General features: G+C 45.5%; 1 protein-coding gene across 3 annotated transcripts in view; it reads left to right on the plus strand.

Annotated features, from left to right (window-relative positions):
• SETBP1 (SET binding protein 1) overlaps nt 1-21,553 on the plus strand; it is a 375,817-nt gene that overhangs the window by 165,296 nt on the left and 188,968 nt on the right. The window lies entirely within an intron of this gene.

A 21,553-nucleotide genomic window follows, 5' to 3' on the forward strand; every position in this document is an offset into this window, starting at 1 on the left:
TTGCCTTGGGAGGACTTAACCCTTAATCTGCTGCAGTCTCTTTTGAGATGATTCAGGGAGTGAGCACAGTAGTTTTCAACCTTGGCTGTGCTTGCCAACTACCTGTGGAACTTTTTTAAAAATTTAGAAGCCCAGTCCTGTTCCTTCAGTTTTTAAAAATTTAATGCTCTCAAAGCATCTTTTTAAAAATTGAGATATAGTTCACATTCTAAAAATTCATTATTTTAAAGTATACAGTTCCTTGGTTTTAGTATATTACAAAGTTGTGCAACCATCACCACCATCTAATTTCAGAACATTTTCATCACCCCAAAAAGGAACCCATACTCATTAGAAGTCGTTCCCCATTTCCCCTCCCCATCCCCAGCTCTAAGACACCTTTAATCTACTTTCTGTCTCTCTGGATTTGCCTATTGAGGACATTTCCTATAAACAAAATCATACAATATGTGCTTGACCCCATTCTGAAACTTGTGAACTGAAATATCAGAGCCTTATATGTTAAACATTTCCTTTTAAAAACAGTCTCAGGTGATGAGCCACAGCCAGGGTTTGAGCGCCCTGGGCATGAAGTGGTGAAGCACCCTGCCCAAGGGCCCCCTTTGCTCCAGCACACAGTAAGTGCTCAGGAAATGTTTGTTGAATGACCAAGTACACATTCTAGAGGAATCTCTCATAGCCTAGTGTGATCAGGATGTTTGCCTCCCAAGATATTGATTAGTCCTAACTTCTCCAATTAGCTGTTTCATCAATACTATCTGGAAATCTCAGTCAAAATCCACTGTAGTCTCTACTTTCCCCAATCAATAAATTGAATGAGTCTCAATGACTGTTACCATCCCCCCACCTTATGTAGAACTTTTCCACATGGGGCTGTGGCTGGGAGCTCATGAAAGGTGCTCTCCAGAGAACTCTATAGTGACAAGGGTAGTCCTGGTCAGTCAAAGGAACTTAACTGAAATGGCCATACTGGGCTGTCATACATGTATCAGAACCAAAGCTAGACTGACATTGGAAAGAGGGGATAAAACATAGCCTGTAACAGATGTTAGAGTTGGGAGCAAGGGTGGGTGGGATGGGGAGGTTAAGAACAGGCATAACACCACAGTGGTCCCAATCTACATGATGGCTGTAGGGTCTGCTCAGTAGTCCAAGTCCTGCTTTCCCACTTCTAAGGCCTCCTGTTTCCCAAAGGAGCCAGCCCCAGCCAGAGGCCACTCAGGCCATGCCTGTTTGCCTAGTGCCTTACACGGTTCTGCCATGGTGCCTGCCCAGTCATTTATCACACTAGCATCTCCATCCTCCACTCTGTGCCTTCCCAGATAAGAGCTCTGAGCTAAGTCGTCCACAGTTACCTCTCAGTGGGTACACAGGGCCATTGGCTGTAAGTCCAAACCTGGCCTGCACTTATGTGACAAAGTGGAAATGGCTTGATGCAAACCCACCTCCAGTGCTGGGAACACAAAACAGAGCCCTCCTGATTGCAGAGCAGAGAGATATTCATGCCTTGCTTTGCTCAACAAGTCCTTATTTAGCCCCTACAATGTGCCAGGCACTGCTGAGATAGAGGAGTGAATGAAACAAACCTCTGCACTTTGGGAGTTTACACTGAAGTAGGATGGGACAGGGGTTAGAAGAGAGACAGACAATAAACAAGTTAAGAAATATATAATAAAATGTCACAGAGCATAAATGTGCAAAGAAGGATAAAACATGTCAGAGGATGGAAAGCGATGGAAAAGGTGCTGATATGGAGAGAGTAGCCTGGGAAGGCCTCTCTGATACATATCATGGCCTGCATAAAGTTAGGGAGAGAGCTGGCAGGCATCCCAGGGAAGAGAATTCCAGGCAGAGAAAACAGCAAGTGCAAAAGCCTTAGTCCTCAACCCTGGCTAAATGTAATAATCACCCTGGCAAATCTAAAAAACTCTAGGGTCAGACCTCACCATGGAGTGTGTGTGTGTGTGTGTGTGTGTGTGTGTGTAAACCACTAGGCTATTCTGTAGTACATCTGACAAGAATTGCAAGCTGACTGTGTAAAAGGAACATGGAGCCATGGCAGCTGGAGCTGGGTGGGCCAGAGGTCTAGGGGATGAGAGGATAATTGTAGAGGGCCTTGAAGGCCACAGTAAGGATTGCAGATGTTATTAGAAATGATGGAAAGCCCCCAGAGAGTATAGGAGCAGGGGTTGCAGTGAGCATCATACGTGCTCTGTGACAGATCAGCACACGTGCATCTGATCCATGGATGTATCGACAAAGGCTGGGAAGCAGCATTCAGAGAAGCTGTCTTTGCTCATATCAATGTACAGATAGTTAATCCATGTTCAGTTACGTGTCTAGAAAAGACGTGTATACCCACTTTATGGGCTAGAAACTGCAAAACTAGAAAGCCTCTGAACTCACCATGTTCTAATTTTTCCCCTGGCATTTCAGATGAAGAAGATAAATCTATCTCTAGGTGCAAGAACAGGGAGGACTTCCAACTGTCTCATTTCTTCCTCAAGAGGTGGTTTAAAAATGCAAACACGATGAAACAGTTGAGAAGAGTTGCAGATTACATTATTTCTGACAATACGTAATCTCTGCTTGTTTGAGCATGGTCATTAGGAAGCCTTCTGATTATTCTGGCAGCTCTGGTTTCTAACTCCCTGTGGACAGAAAGAGGCATGAAGAGAATTACATTTCTCCAAGGATGGGGCTAAAGGTCGTTTTGTGCATTGCACAGCTGGCTCCAGTCATATTGAAGTGCCATGGCCTCAAGTGTTACTAACAGAATAGCTGATGGCCCTGTTGTCAGTTTCTTTATGCTCACTATCTATTACAAATTAAGCTGAAATTGTGGATTCTCAAAAATCAGGGAAGAAAATCTCTACCTTCTCTCCCCGATGTCCTGTGTTTATTGTGAGTCCCTGGTAGCGCAGTGTTGTAAAGGCCGGGTGGATACAACACACTATGTCCTGAATGGATGCCTGTGCCAGAGCCACCCTGATCTGCTCCTGGGAGGCCGAGATTGGCACTTGGTGCCATGTGCCCCTGGTGTCAACATATTAGTAAATTACCTCTGGACATTTTAAGTAGAGTGTTGTCCTTGTAATGCCAGTGCCCAAAAGACAGATACCCACAAGTCCCCACTTCCCAGCCACTGTTCCATTCTCAGATACCACAATTCCATAAAAATAGCAGTGAACTGAGAGTCGGAGACTTGGGTTTTAAGCCTGGGCCTATCACATACTAGCATCGTGGTGTTGAGCAGGTGATTAACCTTTCAGAGCTTTACTTCACTAATCTGTAAAAAAAGAAGATTCGATTTGAATATAGTCTACTGTTTTTTCCAGCAGTGTGTCTGTGGTGGTTTGCCTGTTTGTCAAGGTGCTGAAGTGTGGGTAAACAGAGAGATGAGGCAGGTACTGAGATACCTGGGTTCTCCCCGTGCCGTGTGGCTGCAGTATATCAGTTATGGCCTCCCGAGGTGGAGCTGAGCCAGAGGTGGTGAAGGCCACGGAGAAGAGCGTGCATCAGTGGGATCAGAGACAGGAGTTCAGGTCTCAACTCAGTCACTTTCTAGCCAGGCGGTCTTGGGCAAATGACTTAACGCCAGTGAATCTTCAGAATGGAATTGCTGATGCCCATTCAGAAAAATTGGTGTGAGAAACAAATGAGATTTGTCTGACACACCCAGCAAACGTGAGAGCTTATTAAATAAAGGTTAGTTATTACCATCAGTGTCCCACTCTGTACTGGGTAATTATTTATTATTTATACCTTTGGAGTATTTGGTTATCTTCCAACATGACATAGGACTCAGCAAAGGAAAGATTAGTTCTCTTAGCATTGGGTTCTACTGTAAATGTTTCTAAATTGCCCCCCACCCCAGGTCAATTGCCCTCCCACTCAGCTCTCAGCTCCCAAACTTGATCATTCTTGGTGTGAAGGACTGCACAAAGTCATACACAAATTGGCTCTGGGATGTTCCTTTATCCCCTAAATCAGTGGTGAAAACTATAGCCATGTAAACTGTTAATACATGTATATCATGTATTAACTTGTGATATATCACGGAATTTGCATCCCAGGCACCCACTGGGCTCTAAAAGAATGCATGCAACTCCCAAAGGACTCTTTCCCATGTGGGGAGATTAGAATCTCCCCTAACTCAAGGGGGCTACTCCCCTGCAGTATTGCCATGCACCCAGGTCATGTGTACAAACCACTTGCCCCACTCCCCTTTACACCCTGTTCTTCTGCTTTCTGTGGATCCTTGAGAATGGTTCAGAAGTTTTGGTGGGAATGCAGCACCTCTGGGCAGCCTCACTGACTGTGTTAAAATGCAATCACAGATATGTTCATGCAGAACTCTTTGTGTCTTTCATTCACTCTTGGGCAGACACTTGTTACAGGTCTGCTGTGTCTGAGGACTGTGTGTGGCCCTGGAGACAGATGCAAGGTTATCCAAGGTCCAGCGCTGCCCTCAAGAAGCTCCTAATCTCCTGTCAAAGACACCTGATCAAGCCCAGAGCAGCTATGGAGGGGTGTCCTGAAGGGCACAACAGCTGCCCATAGGGGCTTCAGTCTGGCTGATAGAGCAAGGCTCATACACTCAGCATCGTTGTCAATGTCATCATCGTCATCATCCGAGAGTCAGAGGAATTGTATCCCCCATCAACCCAGAAGCTATCAGAAGGACAAGGCATGCTAAGTACCAAATGAGTGTTAAAGATAGGACATGGTAGGACGGTTCAGAGAAGGGAGGTCCCGGAAACTTCTTGAAAGTCTTCCTCTGGATCTTAGTGATGTTCATAATCTGGACAGCCAGAGAGAAGTGGGATATCAAGCTTTACTCAGGCAGAATTTATAAATAGAGGACAAGATCTGGGCTGGGATTTCACTGCTTTTAGGGAGATGGCTCAGAGAGTTACCAGAGCTGGTGTGTAGGAAGGAGTGTATAGACTATTAAAGACCCAGAACATCTTGACTCCTTAGCCCCTCCCACTCTACTTCTTTAGCCTTGTGTTCTTTCCTTTCTCAGCTGTGCAGCACTTGGGGTAACTTCGTCTCATCTTCTCTCCTGGCCTCTTCTCTCTTCCCCTCTTTCTTTCTTTCCTACCACATAACCCACAAGCGCCTGCCAGGCACATACTGTGCTTCCTTTGTCTGGGTCTCAGTGTCTTCTTCTATAAGTCAGAGCTTAGGAATCCTTCCTGAGTCTAATACTAAGTGTGCCCTACTTGGCCGCAGTCTGCCCCTGCCTCCACCTGCTCCCCCAAGTCTCTGAGTTGGGAATGTCAGCCTCCAAAGGGGGAACCTGGGCCAGGGGCCTGCCTCCCCAAGGCTGCTGAGCCTCACGCGGGCAAGGCTGCATTTGCTGCTCCCATTTCTGCTCAGGGAGCCCACATTACCTCGGATGACCAGGGCCTGCCCGCCCCATGCCCCAGGTTCAGAGCGCTCCATGCCCTCCCAGGTGCAGGCAGCTCTGGGAAGTGGGCAGGAGCTGTGGCTTTGATCACACACACAATAACCTCAGCACCAAGACATCCATGCTAATGACTTTTGATTACAAATGGATTAAACGGGACAGCAGCTGCACAGGGCTGCTTTGATTCAGGCCTGCTCAGTAATGAGATGCACAGGCACAGGCTGGGAGGCTGCAACCAGGAGCCCTGCCCAGCCCCAGCCCACCTCCTTCAAGGGCACCTCCGGGCAGGGGCCACTGCTCAGAGACCCGAAGGAAATCGAGGCAACTCACACAGACCCTGCACTCAGCTTGCCTCTGGGGTGCCCTCAGCCTCTTCGAGGGGTCCCCATGGCTGCCCTGCATGCTGTGCCCTTGGCCAGTTGTTCAACCGTGCTCTCTACTGTGGCTGCAGGAAAGGCGGTCTGTTCCCTCCATGTTCCCATGAGACAAGGTGTGGAGCTGCGGGTCAAATAGCAGCTGCTCTTCCAAGATGAATACCAAGTCCAACCCATGAGCAGCCAGCTCCACAAGGGATCCAGCGGGTCCTCCCCTCTCCTGACCATGGTCATTTGGCTAATTTGGAACAGTAGAAATAATAATATCCTCAGTAATATCCTTTGTTTGTATAACAGGTATGAAGGCTGTTCATGGCCCCCATCCCAAAAATATCTTCCCAAATATTTTGGGAAATATTTTCCCCTAAATCCTGTGAGCTAAGCAGGATTTTTGGGTCTCTTTCAGAAATAAGGAAGCTGAAGTTCAGACAGTAAAAAGGCTTTTCTCAGGTGCCTGTATTACCCTCTCTGGATTGCTGGGGCCCAGCCCAAGCTCTGTCATTCTGCCACGTAATCATCTACCAGCTCCTCTTTCCTCTTATTGGAGAATGTCCCGAGCAGATCTCGTTTCTGATGATGGCCCCATGGAAGCAGTGACTGCCTGCATGTGTCTATTTTTGTATACAGATTGAACCACGCTGGGGTTGGGATGGTGGGTATGAGCAGCTGCCTTGGCTAAGTTGCAAGGCTCCAGGGAGGGAGGGGAGATAAGAGGGATTCGGCACTGAAGCCAGGAGTTCTCGGGGCTGTTAGATGCACTAATGAATTTGACCTTGGGGCATTTAATGTGTGGCCAAAAGAGTTTGAAAGAACATTGGGAAATCCCCTGCTTCTAATAAAAGATTCCACAGAAAAGCCAGCATTTCCAACCACCTCCTGCCCACCCCTCACCCTCAGCCCAGGAAGGCAAGTTGCCACCCTTCTGCTGAGGTGGCCATTTAAAACCTAGCCACAGCAGAGCCATGGCCAGAGCCCCTCCACGTTGCCTACAGCCCTCCCACATGAAAAGATCTCAGAGGTCATGGGCTTGAGGGCAGGCAAGGGAGAGGAAGGTGTTCAAGGCTCACTGCCAGCCATCCCATGTGTCCATGGGGTACAACATGCCCTCCCCACCATCCTATTTCAGTGGTGCAAGTTGAGCCTCATCACACCCCTGAAGGGTCTGAGGACGAGGGTGGCAACTGATGTTTATGAAGCACTGACCGCCTAGCCTCCTTAACGGGCATGTACATATATCATCATCCAAATATCTCTATGAGGTAGCAGCGTTACCCACCTTTTATGGTTAAGAAAACAGAGGCTGAAGATTAAGCTGCTAGGAAGTATATGAACCTGACTGGCTGACAATCCAGCATGGACCTCATCTGCGGTCCCACTTCACAGATGAATAAAATGAGCTGATGATACATGAGTGGAACAAGGTCACCGTGCTGGCTAATGACAGGATTTGGTTAGAATTTAGGAGCCCTAATCTCAGTCTAGCTTTCTTTTCACATTAGGGATTGTAGGGCCCTTCCAATTTGCAGATTGTTTTTCTGCTCGAGGCCTTTGGAAGATGATACTCCGTCTCTGAGGTGCCTTTCCCACAGCTCTCAGCTTGGCCATGCCTGCTCATCCTTCAGGGCTCAGGTGAATTGTTGCTTCCTCAGGAAAGCCTTCCTTGACCAGCCCCAAATTCTAAATCAGGTCTCTCTCTGTTAACTCTCTGTCATATCCATACTTTTTTCCCATACTTTTTTTTTTTACTTTATCGCAACTCTAAATTACATTTATTTCTATTATTCAAAATAATTCTGTCTCCCTGATTAGACTCTTGGGTTTCACGAGGGCAGGGACTATATCTTATTTGTTCATTGATGTATCCTCAGAATGCAGGGTACTTGGTATTCCCATTGGCTGAATAAGACAGAGTTGAAATTTAGACCTGAGTGGACCCAGCAGACGAGAAGGGGCATGGGTCTACAGGTCCGAAAAAACTCACACCCAACACATTCAACCAGGATGGAGAAGAAACAGGGCCAGGTTCAGCACTGTCTTAGTCTTTTTAGCTGCTGTAACAAACTACTGTAAACTAGGTGTCTTATAAATAAAATTTTATTTCTTACAGTTCTAGAGGCTAAGAAGTCCAAGATCATGGTGCCAGCTGACTTGTTGTCTGGTGAGGACCTGCTTCTTGGTTCTTCTCACTGTGTCCTCACGTGGAGGAAGGGGCTAGAGAGCTCCCTGGGGGTCTCTTTATAAGAGCACTAGTTCCATTCATGAGGGCTGCATCCTCGAGCCCTCATGAAGGCTAATCCCCTCCCAAAGGCCCTGCCTCCAAATACCATCATGTTGGGGTCAGGATTTAACATACGAATTTTGGGGGCAAACAAGCATTCAGTCTACAGCAAGCAGATTCACCACATTTATCTGGGATTTCCTCAAGTTCATCTTGAGTCCCTAATAATGCAGACTTCTCATGATGGCTTACATGCTGGGTAAATCCCACATACCTTTCAAGTCTCCTTGCCCAGGACATCCTCAGCTACCTTGAGTTCTAACCAGGGCAGGCTGTGCATTAGCCCACACGGCCCCTGTGCATATATGTTCTGCACCGAGGCTCTCAGTTCTGAGCCACACCTGATGCTCATGGGTTGGGAACATGCCTACACCACCACCCACCCTGCTCTTCCCAAATTTTTAGAAACGATAACTCCATTCTCTCAGCTTCTTAGGCAAAAACCTTGGCATCATCCTTCATTCCTGTCTCTCCCTGTCACTCCACAGCCAATCCATCAGCAAATACTGTGGGCTGTTCCCTACATAGCAGCCGGGGAACCTTTAACAGTGTAACTCAAATCGCGTCCTGTGTGCTCTTCTCCAAAGACTTCCCATGTCCTTCAGTGTGATGTGCTATGCCCTAGACCTCCGGACTAATCCCTGATGGCTCTGAGTGGCACGGCCTTGCTCGGCTCACACCTCCAGCCACCACCCCCTTGCTCACTCTGCCCCAGCGACACCAGTCTCCTTGCTGTTTCACCACCACGTTGAGCACACGTCCACATCAGTAACTTTGCACATTGTGTTCTCTCTGTTTGGATTGTTCTATTCTCACTTCCATACTTCTGTCTACTGAGATAGTCGCTTGTTGGACAGGCCTTCCCTGACTGGCTTATTTAAAGCAGTACATCCCCAACTTTGCCCCTTTCTTCTGCTTTATTTTTCTTATCTTTTATTACAATTCACAGGTTATATCATTATTTTTATTGTTATCATTTTACTTTATTGTCTTTCATTGAAAGCAGGTACTTTTTTACTCTTATATCCCAGTTCCTAGAAAAATATATATTTATTGAAGGAACTTATTTCATGAATATCAGCGTCCTTCACATTTACTCCATTCAAAAGCTTGGCTTACTTCATACACAAATTTGTACAGAGAACATGTTAATTTCTGAGCTTGTTGGGATGTCCCATTTCATACAAGTCACCTGATCTAAGTTCCAGCCCAGTTGTCAGTGGTCTTCAGCAGATAGTCTCGTGGGCACTGTGGTGTGCTAGAGCCAGCTCATGGCGGCAAGAGGCAACAGGGCACATCTATTTCCAACTCTGCAATCAGCACCTTCAGGTTGGTGGCTTGAAGTTGTGAGAATATTTACACTGTGGAAATTGGCAAATGCCTTGCATCAGGGCTTTTTTTTTTTCCCCCAGAGAGTCAGTTATTAAAGATAGGTCAGGACAAGACTTGTTAGTAACAGTTAGTCCTCCCACTTGCACAGTGTGCTCAGATCTGAGAGCCACATTTTGAGGGAGACATTTGTAAGTTAGGCGGTGATGATACCAGGAACCATATCCAGGGAAGAAGAGTTGAAAGCCCTTAGGATATGCCACTTGGGGATGTATGGATATGATACCTGTCATCAAATGTATCAGGGATGGCCAGTGGCAGGAGGGCTAAGCATACTATAGTGTGGGCACATGGGCAGGACCGGAGAATGTATGGGAGAGGATGCGTCTGAAATCCTCGGTGTGTGGTGTCTGGCTCTAACTTGAGATTTGTTGCCTGGAGTGGGCTGGTTAGTTTCCTCACCTGTAAAAAGAGGTTCACATTATCTATTTAGCAGGAAGATCTTGACAATAAAAGCAAAGCAGTTAGTTCCTTTTACTCAGAACTAGGGGGATGAGTTTCAGTGAGGCATATTTCAACTGAATAAAGGTAGAATTTGCTAAAGACTAAAATAGTGAGTGGCACTTCCTCAGAAGTGTTCAAGCTGGATGTCCATCTGTCAGAGAAGTTGGAGAAGGTGATTCCTGAATTGGAGCGGGCCTGGTCTGGATAATCACCCCCTAGGATCCCTTCTACACTAAGACTTCTAAAGCCAAATACATCCCTAGGCAAGTCACTGACCAATTTTTTTGCCTCATTTCCTCCATCTGTCAAACAAGCAGGATAGTTTCTGTCCCTTCATGTCTTTCATTGTTGTTGAGATGATTAAGTGAGATCATCATTTGAAATGTTTTTAGATCTAAGAGTAAAGGTATTTTGTCAATCTCATACTTCACCATTCTTTTTATAATAAAACCACTTTACACCTTGGAATAGGGCAACATTCCCTGTGATGTGACTATGAAGAGTGCCTGCTGTATTACACTCAACAGATAATAGAGGGTAAATAATTAAAAGACAGCCTTATTGTCAAATTATTTTCAATATTATGTGGAAATAAGCTTGTGTGTGTTGGAATTAGGATGCTTGTTAATAGTTAATATCCCATGAGGTCAAGGAAAGCCTTAGGGTGAATGGAGAGATTAGGCCACTGCTGTTGACAGGTGCCTTCCATTTCGATATGGCAAAGGTAAGTGGCTGGACACAGCTAGATACGGCTTCCCTACCCTCTTTTTCATCTTCTGTCCCAGAGTGAAGCTTGCTTCATATAACTCACCATGTAGCAGTGGATCCTCTGCCCTCCAAATTATAGGCCACTCACCTCTATTCTTAACTACAATTCCTTAGATCTGGGATTTTTTTTTTATCAAAGGACCTGGAGATTCCAATTTTTCTTGCCCAGTTAGAAATGAAGCACAGCAAATAGCTATAGTGGGACTAGTTGCAGTTTGATTATAGTGTTACTGATTGATAGTGGATACTTTCCTAAAACCAGGTTTTAGTAAGGGATGTGGAGAGAAACAAGAGGCCACTTATTTTCTGAAACACCGGTAAGAGATGGAGAGCATAGATTCTCTTAAACATACACTTAGGCCTCACCAGCTTCTCTGTTCTGCCAAGGGCCCTGCCTCTCCTTACACTCTACCACTCTACCATTTTTCCTTTGATAACTCACCCCCAAGTACCTCTAGTAATAGACAATTTATGTGAAGCCTAATAATGCTTTGGGTGAGTGACAGGGCCATCCATAGCCTTTTCCAGAATTCACAGCCTGTCATATCATGAGGTGATCCTACAGAGTTTCTCATGTCAGAGGCAGGGAATACCAAGGGCCAGGCAGAGACATGGCTTGCCCAAGGTCACCAAATGAATTGCCAGATGTAGCTGCAAAAGTGAACATCATCAGTCCGCGTGGTGGACCCTTTGTGCTATAAGTAAAGGGCTTGGGCATATGATTATTAAAAGGGTCTCAGACTAAGTTAGCAGCTACTTCCTGTCCTGCTGATGTAGCATCTTGTGTTACACTCATTTTTCTCTGTCTCAGTGGGTAGCATATAGAGAGGCTTCCCTCCGCTGAGCCAGCCGGAAATTCTGGGCAGTTTGTCCAAAATTGGGTGGACTGTGAGTCAGGCACACACATGATTTCAGGGAGAACCAGTTAAAGGATATCTTATTAGGAGAAGAGATCCAGGGAGATATAATCCATATATGATGGATTTTGATGAAAAGAAAACCTCTGTTTTCCAGATACCTCTTTGAGATGATCTTCTTGTTCTTGAGAGTAAAATCATAAAAAAAAACATTTTTAGCAAACTGTAGTCTCAGCAGGGCTATGTGAAACAGGTATATACACACCCCAGCAAAGAAGAGTTACTGGTGAACCAGCTGCTTCCAGAAGTCCTGTATAAAATACAAGAGGGACAGATTTTTAACAAAGTACAAGGATATCTGTATTTCAGAGAACCATGCCTCCTTCAAAGTTGTTATGCTAGGAATCTAAAGCTTAATATACTGGGGAACAACTTTAGAAAGATGTGGCAGACTCTGTAGAGTATCTTTAATGGTGAAGAATCATTCTGGAAATAGCCAGATGTCTCGATCCTCAAAGAGCTCCTGTCCTAGGGAATGGCAGAACCAAGTAAGTACACAGCACGTACAGTGGCTGTAACATTGTACAGTCGTACAAGGCAAGAGCAGGACTATTTGTGAAAGAGATTGCACATTAATTGTGCAAACAGTTTTCAAGAGAAGCTCAAAGAGATTTTCATTTCAACCAATAGCAAAGCATATAAACAAACAAGTCCCACTTGGTTCATTAAAATAAATAAGCAAATAACCTAATTTACTTCTTTAAAAATACGTAATAATCTTTCTAATGAAAACCATAAGCAGAAGTATTTGGTAAACAAAGACCGTCGTTTAAATTTTAGTTTTGTGAAGGTTGTTTCTTGAAAATGAGAGGAAGAACTCTGGTTTCACTTCTCTATCTTTGTTGAATATGGTTGTCTGTCTTCCCTAAAGATCTTACCTCCTGTTGTCCAGTTCCTTGATTCTGTCAAGTGCCAGACTGTCCTTAACAACTTGGGCTCCTTTTAGTTCTCATGCTATGCTGGATTTGAAGATGACATAAAAGCACATTTCTTGCCTGTAGTAACAGAGATGGCTTTTTCTATATTATTAAAAGTGACCACTTGGGCCTCCCTGGTGGTGCAGTGGTTGAGAGTCCGCCTGCCGATGCAGGGGATACGGGTTCGTGCCCCGGTCTGGGAGGATCCCATATGCCGCGGAGCGGCTGGGCCCGTGAGCCATGGCCGCTGGGCCTGCGCGTCCGGAGCCTGTGCTCCGCGAGGGGAGAGGCCACAACAGTGAGAGGCCCGCATACCGCAAAAAGAAAAAAAAAAAAAAAAAGTGACCACTTATGTGGTCATAATGATATTACCCTTCCTTGGGATGCAGCTATCCTCTTCCCATCATTGGTTGCCCTTTTTTTATAAATGCCCACCTCATTGTGTCTTAGCGTGTGTCTCTAAAAGGCAGAGGTCTTTTCTAGGTGGAATGAGGTTACCCACGACAGCATTTAGATTATTGGCAGTGCCACATGTATGGAGGAGTTAAGAATGAACATAGGCTTTGGTTTCAGATGGAATTGAGCATGTTCTCTGGATCTGTCAGTTACTCTCGTGACTTTGAATAAGCTACTTAATGTAGCTAAGTTTCTGCTTTCTCATTTATAAAATGGGTATAATCATAGTACTGCCTTATGAGGTTCCCAGAAGAATTAATAATAGGAGCTGATCCCTGGAAAGCATTTAGTAGTTTACGGGGATTCCCAGCATCTGTGATGGTGCCTGGAACTTGACACACCCTTATTAGCTAGAAGAAAAAAGAAAAGGAGGAAGGAAGGAAGGAAGGAAAGCAGGAAGGAGGCAGAGGGGGTGAACTTGGTTAGGGAGAGAATATCAACGTGATGATTAGTGCACAGCGTACAGTGCAGACTCTAGTGAGTCCTTGGTCAGCCAGGGTTCAGGAACGAAGCTTCTTTGAAAAAAGTCAGCTTGAGTTCAGAGAAATGTGAGGAGAAGATCAAGATGTTACTTAGATGCCTACGCTGTGAGCCTGCGTGGGGCTGATGGGAAGTGGGAAGCCTGGATCCTACCTGCACGGTGGGTCATCTGGGGCCTGGCTGTCAGTGGTTCCAATGTCCCTGTGCCAGGGATGACTCCTTGACAGAGTAGGGAGGGAGAAAGCCCCACTCCATTTAGGGATTCCTGAGGAGGTCATGGATGCCTTAGAGGACTGGACTTGTCAGGATTTGGAGCTATGTTCAAATTCCAGTTCTGCCACTTTTTGCCCCTATAACCCTGGACAAATTAGTTAACCGATTTGAGCCTCAGTTTGCTCAACTGTGAACTGGTGAAAATAATACTAACCTGCATTCATAATGTGAAGATTAAGAGGAATAATAGAGTTAAAGCGTCAAAAACCAATTATTTTTTTATATTATAATTGCCAAGAGTTCAAGATAGGCTTTCAAACGAGGAGATCCTTCCACTTTACCTGAGGCTTATAAAAGCTGTGGCTACCTTCAGCTATAAGGCCAGCTATCACTGGGTCCAGCCTGACTTTATCCCTTTTAGATATTCACCTGTAGTTGTGATTAATTGCTCTAGATTTGGCCCGAGGGGCCCAGATTCTCAGCCAAATTAGCTACACTGAGCTGAGCAGCCAAGCTTTTGACTCCAGTGCTCAGATACCCTCTGAAGCAAGCACCTTCTGACTTTTCCATTCTCTGCTGCTGAGTGAGCCCAGGGGTGTAAATCAATTTCCTTGGATTTGCCAAGGGGATGCATTATAAAGCTTCAATACTAGTCTTGGAGCCAAGCGAGCAGATCATCTGGTCAGTTCTAAGCAGAAATTCAGTACATGATGTGAAGACAGAGATGAGGATGGATTCTCCCCAGTATCCAGCTTTTCTTGGCATACGTTCAGTGTGGGAACCTCCTCTACTGGCCTTTTACTGACTTTGGGAATAGCCCACAGATGCGTCCAATGGAACGTGAATTTTGCATTTTGTTTGAAGGAAAGAACTACAGCCCAGATTGTGCTCCTGAGAAGCAACACATCTCTAGCTCCTTTCTTTCCTGGTAAGTTAGCTATGCTTTCTTAAGTGTATAGCTTGCTGAACTTCAGATGAAAAGAATTGACATCACTGCTTGCAGAAAATGGAAAGAAAAGAAGAGAAAGCATTTTCCCAGTGAATAAATCATGGCAAGTATTAAAGGCTGTGTTCTTAAAAATGAGGTCTGCTCATGCATCCATTCCAGTCCTAGTAAGAGATGACTGTCTTAGCATCTTTAAAGAGATGAGCTGGGGGCTTCCCTGGTGGCACAGTGGTTGAGAGTCTGCCTGCCGATGTAGGGGACACGGGTTCGTGCCCCGGTCCGGGAGGATCCCACATGCTGTGGAGCGGCTGGGCCCGTGACCCATGGCCACTGAGCCTGCGCATCCGGAGCCTGTGCTTCACAACGGGAGAGGCCACAGCAGTGAGAGGCCCGCGTACCGCAAAGAAAAAGGAGGAAAAAAAAAAAAAAAAAGAGATGAGCTGGTTAATTCTCTTCCCCCAGGTATATTCTGTTAGCACTGGTAGTGGCTTCTTCACCTATGTAGGGGCCTTCTCTTTTAAGATAAGCGCCTTCCAATTTTATTTTTTATAAAGTTTTAAATCAAATAGATCTTAAATGGAAATGCAATATAAAATGCCACTAAGAGGTGTGCTGTTCTGGCTAAAGTGGGATGGGCTCCTTAGAGCACAGTTTGAAAACCACTCTTCTATAAGTTTCCTATGCATGGTTCATTTTGAAACATCAGAGGCATCATATAGGACCTGATAGAACCTCTATTAACACACATTCCAGAAATAGTGGGGCTCGTGGAGTATTATGATGTAGTGAATGGGAACACGCATCCGCCAAACCAGGCTCCTGTGCCTCCCTACCACCTGCAAATGGTGTAACCTCAGGAACGACTTAACCCGCTTGAGCTATTTCTTACCAAAATGCATAATAAATGAGGATATGAACATTCATGTCACCAGTTAATACCAGGTTTACCTCTGTAAACTTCCCATCCAACACCACACAAGATGCCCTCCATCCATGAAATCCAGTTTCCTTGGTCTGCAGAAGACATTTACAAAGAATTTTACTGGGAAGTTCAAAAAGTGCAGGGTGAACTTCTGTAGGTTCACCAGCTTCAAATAACATAAAACAAGACTTCTTGTCTCAGTGAGTTCTAGATTAGGGCATTCAGAGGCCTCTTCTTTCATTAAGCTCGATACTTATAGCTCTAATCTGCAAGAAGGATTAAATACATTCTCACCCAGAAGTTGAAATAGCTGTGTCTTGGACAACAACCAAATATACATACCACTCTAAGAACATAGGTTATATGTGTGATCTTGCAAGATCACACATGGAATCTTTAAAAAAAATGTATAAGGTCTTTTGGCTACATGTCTAGGGGAATTTGTTACAAATCTCGCCTATAAATATTAGAATGCCATTATTTAAAAGATAATACAAGAAAAATATAAGCAATCAAGACCAGGCTTGCTTGGAGTTATATTCAGTTATTATTAGCCATCCCTGTTGCTCTTTGGAACAGAGCCTGAAAGTAAGACTGGAGGTATCAGTGGTTTCAGGTTTAACCTTTAAAATTCCATGAGAGCGAGGGGATTTAGCAAAAGGACACTCAGCCCAGCTAGGATGGCCACTTCGAGTGTGTAACTTACTTAGGCTGGGAGGAAGCTGGCTGCCTGGCCCCTGCATCACCCACCCTAAATGCTTTGGCAGTTAGAACTAATGCTTTCCAAATTGTCAGGTTGTTTACCTTTAGCTTGGATGTGGATGTGACTTCAGCCTCCCTGGGATGGTGACCCCGTGTAGCAGCCTGAGTGACCACTCTCTAAATTCCTATTTGCACACCAATAATAGAGACACAGTACAAGACTATCTCATTGCCCTCCCATCTGTCCTTCTGATTAGAAATTCCTCCAGAGAATGTAGACAACCTCTTAGAAGTGTTTTGTGGGGAAAAGTTCGTGGAAAAAAAAAAGAGAGGAGACTAGATAGAGTCTGTTCCATCTCTTTTATCCCTGAGGTAAGAGAGACACACTGGGGTACTGGAACTGTGGGGTCAGAGGGAACACAGAATTCATTTAATAGGTGGTAAAACAAGACCTGAATAGGTGAAGTGACCCCAAAACAGATCCCATAGTGAGTGGAGGCAGACCCGGGGCCAAGACATGAGTTTTCTCCCTCTGAGTCTAACTTTTGTACAGCAGTGATCCAGTTGTCATCCTGTGAGGAATAGCAACCTGTTGGTTCTATTTTACCTCCCTTAATTCAGTTTCCACATTTCCTTCTGTGTGCCTGGAACTCTGTTGCAGGCTCACTCATGGTTGGTGGTTCCAGAGCCCGTTGCTTGGTAGAAACCAAGCTTTCTTCCTTAACTTTTTTTCCTTTTCTCTGTCTTAACCCCTGCCACTCTCCCCTCCTGATTTGAATCTCCCAGTCCCCAGGTGTTAGGTCATCTAAAACTTTCTTTGGGTTGCCTACATATGGTTGGCTTTGTTGTTTCTGCTTTTTCACTGGGTAAGCCACTTACTCTTTCTGGACCTCAGTTTCTAGCTGGTTTCTAACAACCCCAATCACACACATAATTGGGTGTTTATCTCCCTTGCTGGGAGGCTGCCTTCCACACAGGCTGTCCCCAACTGTTTTGTCATTTGAGGGATTGGAGTGGGATGTGGTTCATGTTCTATCCTGTAGCCAGAGTACGAAGCAAGTGACACTTCACAAAATAAAGAGGGGGAAAAAATCCATTTCCTACAAAATAGAAAAGGGAAAGGAGCACAGATTGAAAAGAGGACAGGTGAGGTAAAAAACGTATTTAATGAAAGGATGGTGTCTTTAAGGGAAATTTAAAACCGGGTCATTTGTTTTCCCCAAAGCCATCTTTGCTCTGTTTTCTTTATCTGTGTACCTGCCTACCGCCGCATCCACCCATCCACCCATCCACCCATCCATCTAGCTCATATGTTGTCATCTACCTTTCTGGCCCATGGGGAGGGAATATTTGAGAAGAGCAAATAACCTAGAGGATCCCTAGCACAACCGGCCTTCAGTGTGTTCAGCTGCATGTCTACAAGGCTGGGATCCTTTCAGCCAGATGTCCAGCGTGAGTCCCCCCACACTCCCCATTTTGTGTCAGGGACTCCCTTCCCGGATGCAGTATGTCCTTTTGATGAGGGGCTAGAAGAGGGGAAGTGATACTCCTGGGGCTGGAGGACACAGAGGAAAATGGAGCCGCTTCCTCCCCTCTTTTGAAGGAAGCTCTGGAAGCTGTAGAATTTAGCAGGCAAAAAGGAAGCTATTTGAGGGGCAGTCTGAGGCCCACGGAGGTCCCGGGGTGATGCTGGCTGCAGCTGTGCTGGGGGTGACTTACGGTGGTGTGGGAAGCAAAGGGAGAATCCCGTTCAGGAAGCTGGGTGTGAGAGGAATGCCAGCAGAATGCCTCTGCTTGTGAAGCTGAAGGTATTTCTCTCACCCGAGGGCCCCACAGCTTCCTTCATCTTCCCCCAGTCCCCCTGCTCCCCAGCCTGCCCTTTGGGCTTGGAGAGACCAAGAAAAAAAATGGAACTTGCGCCAAGAGAGAAACTGCAGCTCCTCAAAAATGGAAAGCAGGGTCATCATCATAATATTCTGAATGTGGACTGTTCCAGAGAGCAGGGAGACGTGTCAGGAATGAGAATGGTTTGAGACAGGGCCCAAGGATGCTGCCCAGCTCCACCAGGGAGATGAAAGAATTTTCTCCTTCCTTTGCCTTTTAAATGTAATTCTGTCTGCCCTCCTCCCCCACACCCACCCAACCCTGTTTCTGGGAGCAGTGCAGACATTTAGCCATCCTGGGAAAAGGCAGGATCCTTTTCATTAACTGTAACCTGACTGCAGTCCCCAGAGCCACAGCGGAATGCATTTCCTCCCTCTTCGCCTCCCTGTCCTGGATCCCCCACAACACGAGCAATGAACTCTTTTTCTGTGGGACAGTATGAGGAAGGGGTTTGGTCGGGGGGCGGGGGGTGGGTGGGGACAGTTTGGACAGGGTCTGGATCAGTGCTTTTTAGGGCAGTGATTTGTGGAAGCACATTCTCATCTCTTCTCCGCCATGCCTCAGCCTCCCCTGCTGATTAATTCATTCAGATATTTGCTATTTCATGCAGGAAATGCTCTAGGTGCTGAGCATTCTAGGTGTCATTTCCTCTTGTCAACTTGAAGCATGTCATAAGCTGTCTCTCACACTTCCCAGTAACTTAGTCATTCTTGTCCTCACCTCTAGTTTGACAATATTCCCCACTTTTCTTGTAAGTCATTTGACCAATCGGTACTTAATGATTAATTGTCCAGACTCTTCTTCACACTTTGAGAAATGCAGAAGTTATATAAGATTTATATAAACCATGGTCTTGTTGGGCATGGGCTTGTTAGGCAAAAAAAGGAAAATGCAAAAGATATACAAAAGAGAAGTTTAAATAATTAAGACCTAAATTGCGGGAATTCCCTGGCGATCCAGTGGTTAGGACTTCGTGCTTCCACTGCAGGGGGCACGGGTTCAATCCCTGGTTGGGGAACTAAGATCCCGCATGCCACAAGGCACGCCGCCCCCCCCAAAAAAAGAACTAAATTGCATGCATCTTTCTTCTGCTTAAGAGAAGGGAAAGAGGATGTAAGAGGTAAGTTTTCCAGGGAGGGTGGGATAGGTCCTAACTTTGTGGAGCAGGGGACATAAGGAATAATAACCAAAGATCCTGTATCTTTATTTCCATTCAAAGTGGATATGGTCATTTCTCAGTCCCAAACCACTAACGTGAGGGAAGAGTGCATATGCTAAGATGCCATGAACACCCTTGTGGTTTATTTTCTGTTGCAGCATCTCAGGACTGGGAAGAACTAGATATTTGGGTCTTACTTCTGCTGTCTGCCTGGTAAACCTCGTGAAAACTCAGTAGCTAAGAGCCCCTGCCAGCTGGACTTCCAGGGCCTGGAGAGTTGGAGACCTGAGTCCTGTATGCTAACACATGTCTGTGGCCCTGTTCTTGCAGAGGTCACTCCCATGCCCGTACATCACCCTAGCCTGTCTGTCCCTCCTCCCCATCTCCATCCCAACCAGTGCTTGAATCAGAGGCCCTAAGCCATATTGACAAGTCCTGAAAAGTAGATTGTTGTTACCAATTAAATAAAATTGTGTCTGAAAGGAACGGTTAGTTAAGGGTCATTCATAGGGACACACATTTTATGTTCCTGCCTGTGACTCATTTGACTAACAGTCTGGCACTCATCTTTATTCCTGTGTCACGTCTCCTCAACAAATTATCTCCAGTGTGCCTCCACCAGAGGCATCACGTTAAAGAAGAAAGAGGACAAGCTTTGGGATAATATACTGTTGGATTTAAATCCCAAATATGTGTTCTACCTGTGTGACCTAAAAAAGGTTTTTTAACCTCCATAAGTCTCAATTTTCCCATCCATAAAGTGGAGATACTTTCTATTTCATGAGGGAGTTATGAAGATTAAAAAATAAAAATTCTATAAAGCAGCAACCACTGTGCTGGGCACCCAGGCGATCCTCGATGTATCATGATTCCCTCCCTCCTTCCTTAGTGCATGCCACAGCTGGCAGAGAACAGACCCAAAGGGAGCTGTGCTGGGGTTGGTAAACCCCTTTTCCATGTCTTCTCCCCACTGCCGACCTGAAGCGGCTCCCCGCCATGCCTCCTGTCCACTTTCAAGGCTCAGTTCAAACTCCGTCTTATTTCAGCAACCCTACCCTGACCTGTCTTGCCTTATGTTGTGCACAATTTGACACTAACACCCTACTACACTCTGCTTACACTGACACATGCGCGTCTTACCCTTGGACCAAATTGTATGTTCCTGAAGGCAGAGATGCTGTATAATTATGTTCAGCCCCCAGTGTCTCGTCAGGTACCCTCATGGCTTGTTGCTTGGCTGTGTCTGCAGTCAGGGGCTGAGCTGGCTCTCTCTCAGGATGGTGTCACCTTTCCAGGCAAATGCCACTTGGGGAATCCTGCCTAGAGGCCTGGGTGTGGGGAGAGAGGTACATTCTCTACCTCCTTCCTGCTCCATCCCAGAGTTTACACACCTTGTGTGTCATTTTTGGCAAAGTCATTGAGAGAAGCTAGGGAGCCCAGGTGAGCTTTTCTGAGGGCTGGAGGCACTACAGCCCAGCGTGACTTCCTCTCTTTCTTGAACCAAACAAAATATTGTTACAGCAAATATGAACTCTTTCCTAGTTTTCACAAACGCTCTCCAGGCCTAACAAAGCTAGCAGTCACACATCTTGAATCAAAATAAGCATCTGCCTTTTTTTCTCTTTATCCCACTTTCCCAGCATTTTTGAGCAACAATAAAGAACATGATTATTTTATTAATTTATGATTCCATTGAGTGCTTTCTGGAGAGCATGCAAAAATATTAAAACTTTAACTTGACCCTTTAATATTGATTAAACACAGAGATACAGAAAATACATAACCTGACTCTCCTCATCTCACATTGTGCATAATAGTGGGAGGCATAAGCTATGAATACCTCAATAACATATAAAATCAAAGGCAATGTACGATAAAGGGAAACTGAGTCATGTGCAGCTGCAGAGAGGAAAGGATCATTTTCACTGGTCTGAGTTTAAAAAAAGAAGAGGAAGAAGAAGAAGCAACAGCCCTCCCAGAGGAGGTGGGCCTTTAACTGTCTCTTTTACTTGTCGTATCACAGAATAATTTGATAGTAGGAAAGAAGTCAGGGACCTTCTCCCTAAGGAAGTGTATGGACTCACACGTAATTTGTACTTACAACCTCAGGGAGTCTGTGGACTTGATGGAGTCCATCCATAGTTCATGATCCCTAACTTAAGACTGAAGAATTAGTGGCACCTAGAAAGAAGGTAGGAGAGGGCAGCAGAGATATGAGTAGACACAAGGTGAGAAGGCCATTCAGTCCAGGCTCCTATCCCAGAAGCACCGCATTTGCCTTTTGTGAT

The sequence above is a fragment of the Mesoplodon bidens genome, assembly GCF_964165515.1.
Source record: "Mesoplodon bidens genome assembly, chromosome: 13".
Classification (NCBI taxonomy): Eukaryota; Metazoa; Chordata; class Mammalia; order Artiodactyla; family Ziphiidae; genus Mesoplodon; species Mesoplodon bidens.